Genomic DNA, 11,891 nt, shown 5'->3' with positions numbered 1-11,891 from the left:
GCTAGACAACCCAAAAGCTTCTAGACCAGGATTTTTAGATGTGTTCTACACTAATAATCAGCTTCTCCTGTAAGGGGTAGCACCAAAGCTTTGACTGCTGAAGGCAACTGCCAGCTCTTCATCAGCTTCTGCAAGAACAAGAGCATTATTCCCACTCCTCTGGGAGGACAGGCACAGTTCAATATTGCTCTCCCTACCAGAAAAGAGTCTCTCTTGGCTTTTCAGTTCAACTTTCTCTGCCCCAAACCACTGAGTAATGTCCTTGTGTACCACAGTACAGCCACAGCTTTCAGGTGGCTGGATTCCAGTGATGGATGAAATAATTCCTGCACACATAGATTGTTTGGTGCTTTGAGAGGGGTTTGAATAAATGACACTCTGCCGTATAAGGCTCATTATCAATATTGCTTGAAAATGTCAAAAGTGTCTGAGGCCTCAGTTTAAATTGGATGCTTATCCTGGGCTCTAGAGAGAAGGGGAAATGCGACAGTACCAGAACACTGCAGCAGTGATGCCCACCAGCCCCAAGCGATGCTGGAGAGCTGGGGTATCTCTGGGCCACGAGGGAAGATGATGCAGGTGCTGGGGGATCCTCCTGAAACACTTGTTCACACAGAAGCAATGCCCAGCCCCAAGCGATGCTGGAGAGCTGGGGTGTCTCTAGGCCACGAGGGAAGATGATGCAGGCACTGGGGGATCCTCCTGAAACACTCGTTCACACAGAAGCAATGCTGGAAAGGGTGCAAATGCCATTGTCAGGGGCTCTAGCAAACATCCTGCTTGTCTCCACCTAGAACGAGAGCTGCTGATGTGCAAATTCCTCCCAGGACTGCTCATATCAGCCAGCTACAGGGCTCCTGTCTGCTAAAAGAAGTGGATTTTTGGGCTCCCACCCACCGCCCCAGCTGATAAACGCGCTCCCCCAGTGCCAACTGATGTGCAAATTCCTCCCAGGACTGCTCACATCAGCCAGCTACAGGGCTCCTGCCTGCTAAATGAAGTGGATTTTTTTTTCCTCCATAAAAAAAAATAAAAATCAGTGGAGCAATAGACCCTTCACTGCAGGAATTCAACCGAATGCTCCGAATTGCCCCAGGAAAGGGAACTTTCCTGACTCCCAGCTCAGCAGAGTTTGGAGGCCTGCAGTCAGACAACAAACAGCTCCTCCAGTAAGGTTTCCTCAGAGGTATGTAAGCACCTACGCATGCAGATAGCTACCTAGTGGAACTAATTTGTTTACAAGACTCATGGAAAAATCTTAATAACCAACTTCTATATTTAGTCTAAAAGCCTTTGAAAGCCTGAGCTCTGTGTATCCCTGCATTTAGCATCCCCATCCACCCATGTGGGGCTATGGAAAAGGGCCAGAAAACATCTAACAGCCCCCACAACCCCTCTGGGGTCCCCTTGTTTCTGCTGAACAAGACCCAAAGGCTGCTGGTCTCCTTTGGTAGTGCTGGATACCCATTTTTGACTCTTATAAAAGAGTTCAATGCAGAATCATCTACCCAGTTTACCCGAATTACCCTCTTGTTCTCTTCCTGCTCTTCCCTCCCCAGATCAAACCCCTGCTCCGTCCCACTTGTTTCCATTGCCATTCGCCAGACAGCTCTTGGCTGCAGGGAAAAAGAGGAAAAAAAAAAAATAATCAATCTCTTTTTCCACCACCTCATCCATCAGCTTCATGCTTCGCCCGGCATCGAGCCTGCTGTTGCCAAGACGAGTTCTCCAGCAGCTGGCCACCACCGAACAAGCCCAGGGCCATTTGGTTTGCTGTATGACAGAGCCCTGCAAATGCCATTGTCAGGGGCTCTAGCAAACATCCTGCTTGTCTCCCCCTAGAACGAGAGCTGCTGATGTGCAAATTCCTCCCAGGACTGCTCATATCAGCCAGCTACAGGGCTCCTGTCTGCTAAAAGAAGTGGATTTTTTTCTCCAAAAAAAAAAAAAAAAATCAGTGGAGCAATAGACCTTTTGCTGCAGGAATTCAACCGAATGCTCTTTTCTCTGCCCCAAACCACTGAGTAATGTCCTTGTGTACCACAGTACAGCCACAGCTTTCAGGTGGCTGGATTCCAGTGATGGATGAAATAATTCCTGCACACATAGATTGTTTGGTGCTTTGAGAGGGGTTTGAATAAATGACACTCTGCCGTATAAGGCTTATTATCAATATTGTTTGGAAATGTCAAAAGCGTCTGAGGCCTCAGTTTAAATTGGATGCTTATCCTGGGCTCTAGAGAGAAGGGGAAATGCGACAGTACCAGAACACTGCAGCAGTGCTGCCCACCAGCCCCAAGCGATGCTGGAGAGCTGGGGTATCTCTGGGCCACGAGGGAAGATGATGCAGGTGCTGGGGGATCCTCCTGAAACACTTGTTCACACAGAAGCAATGCTGGAAAGGGTGCAAATGCCATTGTCAGGGGCTCTAGCAAACATCCTGCTTGTCTCCACCTAGAACGAGAGCTGCTGATGTGCAAATTCCTCCCAGGACTGCTCACATCAGCCAGCTACAGGGCTCCTGCCTGCTAAATGAAGTGGATTTTAAAAAAAAAAAAAAAATCAGTGGAGCAATAGACCTTTTGCTGCAGGAATTCAACCGAATGCTCTGAATTGCCCCAGGAAAGGGAACTTTCCTGACTCCCAGCTCAGCAGAGTTTGGAGGCCTGCAGTCAGACAACAAACAGCTCCTCCAGTAAGGTTTCCTCAGAGGTATGTAAGCACCTACGCATGCAGATAGCTACCTAGTGGAACTAATTTGTTTACAAGACTCATGGAAAAATCTTAATAACCAACTTCTATATTTAGTCTAAAAGCCTTTGAAAGCCTGAGCTCTGTATCCCTGTGTTTAGCAGCCCCATCCACCCATGTGGGGCTATGGAAAAAAGCCAGAAAACACCTAACAGCCCCCACAACCCCTCCAGAGTCCCCTTGTTTCTGCTGAACGAGACCCAAAGGCTGCTGGTCTCCTTTGGTAGTGCTGGATACCCATTTTTGACTCTTTTATAAGAGTTCAATGCAGAATCATCTACCCAGTTTACCCGAATTACCCTCTTGTTCTCTTCCTGCTCTTCCCTCCCCAGATCAAACCCCTGCTCCGTCCCACTTGTTTCCATTGCCATTCGCCAGACAGCTCTTGGCTGCAGGGAAAAAGAGGAAAAAAAAAAATAATCAATCTCTTTTTCCACCACCTCATCCATCAGCTTCATGCTTCACCCGGCATCGAGCCTGCTGTTGCCAAGACGAGTTCTCCAGCAGCTGGCCACCACCGAACAAGCCCAGGGCCATTTGGTTTGCTGTATGACAGAGCCCTCATCATCTGGCTAATTGCGTTCTGGGCAGGGACAGGGGAGCCAGGTCGGGGCTCTGTGTAATGAAATCGCAGTTCAGTAGGTTTCAGGACATTAATAGCGTGATTAACCCGAAACAGCCGCGGTAACAAATTGATTATCAAGAACAATAAATCATCTTGTTACACATACAGGTAGCCTGAGGGTTGGTTTTTTCTTTATTGCATTTGAAAATCATGGGTCTGTCCACAGGACCATCAGAAGCTCCAGCACAGAGCAAAACCCAGGAGAAAGCCAAAGAGCACTTGATTAAACTATTTTAGGAATGCAGAAGAAAAAGGAGGAGAAAACTGCTGGCTTTTACATCTCAAAGATTTGCACACAAGTAAAGTGAGAGCTTTCATCCTAATTCCCTGCCCTTCCCCATCCACTGTCCTTTTCAGAAGACTTTGGGACTGACTTTACAGGCCCTGGAGCCAGGACAAGATGTGGCTGCTCTGGGCATGAAGGACATGGGCAGGAGCGTGTCTGCTCCAGCATCGAGCAATCCAGAGCCTTCAAGACACATCGAGCTGCTGAGTGATGGGCTGGGGCCCCTCCTGCATCCCAAAGCCCTCAGCTCCCTGGATTTGCTCATGCAGTTTTCCCTTTGAATGCAGACTCTGGGCTATTGCTAAAGCTCAATCCAGCTGGATCCAGCTGCCTTCCCACCAGCAGGAACGGGGGGCCAACAAGGCTCTCTGGGCTGCAACGTTTGAAGAACCTGAAAGCATCAAATGCCCAAATCTTGCTCAATGTAAGCCCCAGCTGGAGACAGAACTCTCATTTCCTTTGAGGCACAAGTGAATAACTCCTGCACATGGAATATACATCATCTGCTCACATCTCCTGACCCAGAAAGGAAACATCGAGTGAGCATGGAGGAGGATGAGTCATTGTCTTGCTGTGGTGATTGCACCTTTTGTCCAGAGAGGTTGGTTAACCATCTGCTGTCACATTGCAGTGCACAATATCCACATCCAAGGAGCTGGAGAGGAGCACAAGTATGTGCCTCTCAGCCTCTGGACAATATCCACATCCAAGGAGCTGGAGAGGAACACGGCTCCGAGGGAACAAGTATGTGCCTCTCAGACTCTGATGCAGGCTATTTATAACATCAAGGAACATTTCAGTTGATGACTTGCAAATGCTGTCCACAGGCACAGAGGCAGGAGTGGAGAAATAGCCATTTGGCTTGGGGTTAGCACCCAGAGCCCTCTGCTACACCCAGCCACCACCCACAAGCAAGGAGGCATCAGCAGGGCTTTCCTTCCACCAGTCCCAGGCCAGACCAGGGCTGGGTTTGCTTACAGGCATCCCCTGGGTGCTCTCACAGTGCACTCCACCTGTAGCACCTCAGATATTGCTGTAGCTCAGAACCTCCCTGTCCATGTCCCTTCCACCAACTGTGATCTGCACTGGGGAAGAGCAGATGACAGAGCCCTTCTGCCCTGGCAGGCTCTCGGGTGCGTGAGGAGACACACAGCTGCCCTTGTGCCCCTTCTACCGAGCCAAAGAGTTGAGCAGGAGTCCTCATATAGACAGATGGGACAAGAAGTGCCAACTGCTGCTTGCTAATAAGTCAACGCAAGTCCAGCCATCTAATTCAAGTTGCTGGGCCACAGCTCACTGCTTTAATTTGAGAATAATTTACAGCCAGTGACAAAAATTAGATCCAAGCCATGGAGATCAGTAAGACACCCGGGGACTGAGCCAGGGTAAGTTGGTATCACGCTGTCTGTTGACCTGTATTAATATTGGCATCAGAGGAAAGACAGCCTGGGACCCATCTGGGCTTTGAGATCCACTGGGAACTGCAGCCAGGCTCCCCTGCAGCCTGTTCCCTACCTCCTCCTTCCCAGGGGGAGACTTTTATGGAGATATTTCTGGGCCAGGAGGAATCCAGAAAGAGATTGGCAGCTTGGGTATCTCTCAAACCTGTTGCATATTGCAGTGCTTGAGTCAGAACATGGAAAAACTTAGATGGCAGGTGGAAGAATTCTCCCTCTTCCAGCCTCAGCAGCAATATTCTGGAGAAGTGAGGCTCACCTCTGGAAGAAGGACCAATCACTCCTTCCTACAGCATCTTCTAGCGGAATAACTTCCAGTTCCTTAATGCCTCAGCTCTGCTGCCATCCCCAGAGCCACCGAGTCACTGCAGCGCCCTTCTCCTGTGGAGGAACCTGCAGGTTAAATGGACAAAATGTCTCGCTGCTCCTTGGACATCTGTGATGTAAAGGCCACAGGATCCAAAGCCTTGGATCCAGTTTCCCCAGCCCTGCCTTGGGAATCCTTCCCAACACACAGGGCTCCCTGCAACCTCCCCTTCCTGCCAGGAACTGAGCACGGAGGTGGAGGGAAGAGCGATCCGTTATTTTAGTCTGCAAGTGCCGAGACGCAGGATCCCGAGAGAGACATTACAAATCCATCTTGCAGATAATAACATGATATATGAACACGGGCAATTACTTAGAGAAGGCTGCAATCTGTTAGAGCAACGCCGGGCCATTGGCACGACAACCAGCATCCTTGTAGCTGCGATGTAGCTCCCCATTCATTCCCAACCTGATCCAAGCCCTGACAGCAGGGATCAACAAAACCTATTGATTTCAGGGGAGTCTCATGGCAATCCTAATGCCTGAGGCAGAACAACGCTCCTATAAGGACTTCTTTTCTGACTCAGGGCTTTAAAAGCATCACTTGGGCTTTGCCAGTATGCATGAGCTTGCTCTTTCCCCGTGTAAGACTTCTGTTGGATTGATCTTTTCACTCCTTTTGCAATCAATAGTTCTTTCTAGCCTTAGAAAGAAGATGGTTTTGGAGTTCAGGGCTGCTGGTTGGTTTGTATCCACCTCTGTCTGGGAACGGACAGACCCCAAGGGTTTGCATGAGTGGGAGTGTCCAGGCTTTAAGAGTCTCCTACTTCGCCAAAGGGATTTGATAGTATTAGATGCCTTTGATAATCTCACATTATCTTCACAAATAGATGCTGAAATATTCAAACAAGGCAAAACCAGGCTTTTAAAACTATTTGTCCACACACAGGTGACATTAAGTGTCAGTCAGTGAGAATCCTGCTTCTGAGACTCTCAGAATAAAGTTCCTAATTCCGAATCATATACAAAGAGGTTAAAACCTGAACCCCTTGGGCATCGCCCATACCCCAGAGCCTTGCAGAATTACCCATGCCTAAGTCAACACCCCACTTTTACCAGTACGGATATGGCTGAGATTGTGGCAGTAGCTAGAGGAGAGTGAGCAGAGAAGGGAACCTCTAACAGTTGGAGGCATCTTCATACCAGTAAAAATGCAGAACGACACCTTATATCAGCATCACTAAACAAACAATCAGGACAATCCTCGGGTGATGGACACGAGAAATGAGCCCTGAGGTGCAGAACTGGAGCAATGCACATCCCAGCAGCTGCCTACAAATGAGGATGCTGTGCCTGGGCATCCAAAGGCAGGCACTGGAGTAGGGGGAGAAGTGCAGTTGATTATACAAATGAGGATGCTGTGCCTGGGCATCCAGAGGCAGGCTTTGGGAGGGGGGAGAAGTGCAGTTGATTCGATGGACACGAGAAATGAGCCCTGAGGTGCAGAACTGGAGCAATGTACATCCCAGCAGCTGCCTACAAATGAGGATGCTGTGCCTGGGCATCCAAAGGCAGGCACTGGAGTAGGGGGAGAAGTGCAGTTGATTAATTCAGGGATGAATTTGCCTCTCCTGGTGTACAGATCCATCATTTTTAGACGTGCACTACACCTGCCCACGTAATCGCAGCATTTTGAAATGGTGACAGCTTAATTTGCTGCATGTTAATCCATGAGCTGAGTGACATCTGTATACAAGCAACGTCTGAAACACCTACACTTCCTATCTTGCCAAAAATCAGCTGCTGAAGCCTTTTACTTCTGTGCTTAGTAACCTTTCTGCCCCAGGCACAGTATTAGCAAGTCATCAGCAGGTAGCCTGGTAAAGACTGCTCCTATTATCGGGCAAGGGTGGAGGGTTGAGTTCCCCACCTCTGTGTTAGTGGGAGCTTCTGATTGATTTAGGCAGCAAAACAGTCTGATCAAGCAGAGGTCAAACATAAACTCTACTCAGATTTTTCACACCATCACACACAAAAAACGTTAAATAAGGATCAATCCCCCACTAGGATCTTTGGGTGCCCCTGCAGCTTCAGCAGGCAAAGTTATTTACTTCTGGTACTTGGCTGCAACTTTTACATATTAGTTCTCCTAAGACTTCCATAGAAAGAAAATACTTAACATCTAGCCCTGCTAGAACTGACAGCCTTCGAGGTCTAACCCTGTGCAAATCACACTCACAGGAATCTATTGCACAGATTCCTGCTGTGCACTAAACTTCCATCTGATCTCCACAGATGCCACCCACCCACACACACTCCCCCCATTTCCAGGGAGCAGCAGACATTAGATAAGAGTGGACAAACCCCTCCTTTCTCAGGTCCCACACTCTAGTTCAGCCTGGGGAGTAAAGGCTGAGGGACTTGGGTTTGCAGCAGACATTAGATAAGAGTGGACAAACCCTTCCTTTCTCAAGCCCCACACTCTAATTCAGCCTGGGCAGTAAAGGCTGAGGGACTTGGGTCTGGTTAGTCTGGAGAAGAGAAGGCTGAGGGGGGGATCTGATCAATGCCTATAAATACTTCAAGGGTGGGTGTCAGGAGGATGGGGCCAGTCTTCTTTCAGTGGTGCCCAGGGACAGGACAAGAGGGAATGGGCACAAACTTGAGAGTAAAAAGTTCTCCCTATACCTGAGGAGCAACTTCTTTCCTGTGAGGGTGGCAGAGCCCTGGAAGAGGCTGCCCAGAGAGGTGGTGGAATGTCTCTGGAGACATTCAAAACCTGCCTGGACACGTTCCTGTGCAGCCTCCTCTAGGTGGACCCGCTCTGGCAGGGGGTTGGACTGGATGATCTCCAGAGGTTGCTTCCAACCCCATAGCATTCTGTGGTTCACTGTAGAACCATACCCCAGACCCAGGTCTAAGTGAGCCTTGAATTCCCTCTAGGAGGGAATAAAGGGAGGCAGAGCCCATCACTACCCTGTGCTGTGCAGCCTCTGCCTCTTTATATCCAAATCACACTTCTTTCATGACCCACCTCCCTGTGTAACCTAACCTGTTCCTTTGGAGCAGCACACATCAAGCCTACCCATCACCAGCAGCACAGCTCCTGCTGTCTTCCTTGCTAGGTTGGCTGTTCTGCCCAGGATAAAATACAATAAAGCAAATTTGCAATAAAAAGGAAAAAAACATGAGGAGTCTCTCCTTGCAGTCTCATTCCACTCCTGGGTAGGACTCTGGCAGAATCCAAACTCCAGCTCCGTCTCAGCCAGCCCAGCAAGGGGGATTTGATCAAAGTTCTGCTTGTTCCTCCCGCAGACACTCCATCCATAGCTCTAGGAAATCTGGTCTTTCTCCTGTTATTGGGGCTGAAAAATACATTTGTGATGGGTAAAACCACCTCTTTAGTTCCGAGTTTATTGGCGTAGGAAGCCAAAACCCCAGGATGTTGCTTGAGAGGAATGTGGTTTGTTTGTCTACAGTGCTCCAGCAGGTAAGATTCAAAGTGATGGGTATCTGCTACATCCGTGCCTGGAATTCTGTTTAATAACAGGTAACAAACTCTCTGGCAGTCCTTATTTCAGGTGGAGGCCATGTGCTGGCACAGAAAGGGGGTTAGTTCCCAGTTGTGTTTGTTTTCTCTGCAATTTCCACCATTTTTTAAAAATGTGTTTGCTATCAAACCCAGACATTTCATCTATATATAATGCATCTCTTTTTTCCTCTCCCTCTAATTTAGAGAGCACGTGTGATTTGGGGCTGACACTGGATGAATTGCATCTAGCCAAGTTACTTACTTACGCAGTCAGCTACATATTTCATCACAAAATGCCCAGACTTTCCTGTTTAAACCCCTTCACTGTGAATGATGACTGGTATTTTAAAAAAGCACATAGCATTTTCTAGAGCATTTTATCCACTTTAATTAAAAACTAATATTTATACAGCCAGGCAGATGTCTTATGCACCAAAAGGAAATAACAGTCCTCCCTTCTGGATTGCTGGTGACTTTCTGCAGTAACTAACATATAATCACTGTTAAACTGGAATAAGTACTATCGATTGTTGTCTCTAATAGAGGACATGATTTTAAAGAACTCGCAGCACTGGACTGTTCAAGCTCATTGTATTTATTGATTGAGACTATGAAGACTGTAATCACATGTGAAAACCCCAAGGTTATTCATCACACATTGGCTATTCAAAAAGAGCATCCGATACTGCCTAAATGAAGGGAAAAAGTGCAACCACTGCTGTGGAAGGACTTTGTCACTGTCCCATGGCTACACATGGAGTGAGGGGAAGTCCACATGCTGCTCCAGGCATCGGTCCCCAGAGCCAGCTTCTGGCCTCTCCTATGCTTCCAAGAGGCTACCAAAAGGCTACCAAAGGCTACCCCACACAGAACACCCACCCACTGCAAACATAAGGGGAGATAGAAACCATCTCCTGGTGCCTGTACAGACACGCAGCAGAGCATCAATCTCAGCTAACGCTGGGCACTGTTTCACCCCAACAGCTTCTTTAAAGCTGAACCTGGCTGCAGGCAAGCCCTGAGAAGACAGACTTTACATAAGGGACCTGTACATTCAGGATTAGGATAAGAAGAAATTTTGTAGAGCAACACCTCATTTTTAATGCACTTTTAGCTTGCTTATTCTTGTCTACTAACTCCTGCTGTTACTCTCTTCAGCCTCCAGACCCTTCCATGTTACACAATGGTTTATTGCTAATTATACATTATTTTCTTTTTCCCCATCCCATTGCATTTATAGGTATAAGAAAACAGCAACAGCATCACAGGTCCTCAGAATATTAGGCTATAGCTTTAGGAGCAGCAAAAAGGGGGCTGGTGGGCAATGGAAGAGGACCAAGGAGGGAACAGCACCACAGTACCTGTACAAGAAGAAGACAGGAGTTCTAGGTTAACAATCTATTAATCTTCAGGTGAACCTCCAGCCAGGAAACCAACACACAGAACCACACACACAACACAACTTGAGCTTAAATACATCTCCTGACCCAATGGGTGAAAGCTGGTGGGTGGAGACCCCAGATGGGGCTGCCCAGGGTAATGGGGACCAGGTGGAGCACAGGGAGGACACTTCATCTGCACAGTCTCGTCCTTTTGCTAGAGTAATTAAGGAGTCATTAAGCAAAATCAGTCCTTGAAGGAGCTCCATCCCTGTGCTCCTTGCAATCAGGAGTGTCAGTGACCCCTTGTCAGTGGCTGTAGGCACTGTTTCACCCCAACAGCTTCTTTAAAGCTGAACCTGGCTGCAGGCAAGCCCTGAGAAGACAGACTTTACATAAGGGACCTGTACATTCAGGATTAGGATAAGAAGAAATTTTGTAGAGCAACACCTCATTTTTAATGCACTTTTAGCTTGCTTATTCTTGTCTACTAACTCCTGCTGTTACTCTCTTCAGCCTCCAGACCCTTCCATGTTACACAATGGTTTATTGCTAATTATACATTACCTTTTTTTTCCACATCCCATTGCATTTATAGGTATAAGAAAACAGCAACAGCATCACAGCTCCTCAGAACACTAGGCTATAGCTTTGGGAGCAGCAAAAAGAGGACTAGTGGGCAATAGAAGAGGACCAAAGAAGGAACAGCACCACAGTACCTGTACAAGAAGAAGACAGGAGTTCTAGGTTAACAATCTATTGATCTTCAGGTGAACCTCCAGCCAGGAAACCAACACACAGAACCACACACACACAACACAACTTGAGCTTAAATACATCTCCTGACCCAATGGGTGAAAGCTGGTGGGTGGAGACCCTAGATGGGGCTGCCCAGGGTAAAGGGGACCAGGTGGAGCACAGGGAGGACACTTCATCTGCACAGTCTCGTCCTTTTGCTAGAGTAATTAAGGAGTCATTAAGCAAAATCAGTCCTTGAAGGAGCTCCATCCCTGTGCTCCTTGCAATCAGGAGTGTCAGTGACCCCTTGTCAGTGGCTGTTGCCATCTCTGCTTTCACCAGCTCTTCTCTCTGTTTTTCTCCTTCTCTCTGTTTTCTTCAACTTCACTAACAATTTCCCACCGCGGCCTCATTACAGATGCTTTTACCAAAGAGCACCTACATGATTTAATGCCTTTCTGGTGCCTATTAAATCAAGCATCCTACTGCAAGAGGTACTAAATTAGCCTTGGATGTTCCTTGTCAGATCATTAGCCATGTTGACTTTTATGCTATTTCCCACTTAAATCTGGGCTTTGAGTGTTTTCTCTCTCAATTTTTTTCTGAAGCATTGCATGCTGTGTATCAAATAAAAGGTCGTCTCTGCTGTCCTTGTGCTACAGAACCATAATGCAAGGTATTTTCTCTCACATTGTCCTGAAGTGACAATAGAGTTGAGCTTCTATCTGCTGTGGGTCGGTGTTTATAGCAACAACCTGTTGCGATGTTGGGCTTCCTACCTGTGCCTTCGGGAGAGAGAGGTGATAAGAGCCTGGTG

This window comes from Calidris pugnax, unplaced genomic scaffold, assembly GCF_001431845.1.
Source record: "Calidris pugnax isolate Ruff unplaced genomic scaffold, ASM143184v1 scaffold135, whole genome shotgun sequence".
NCBI lineage: Eukaryota > Metazoa > Chordata > Aves > Charadriiformes > Scolopacidae > Calidris > Calidris pugnax.
This window is presented reverse-complemented; position numbering follows the sequence as displayed.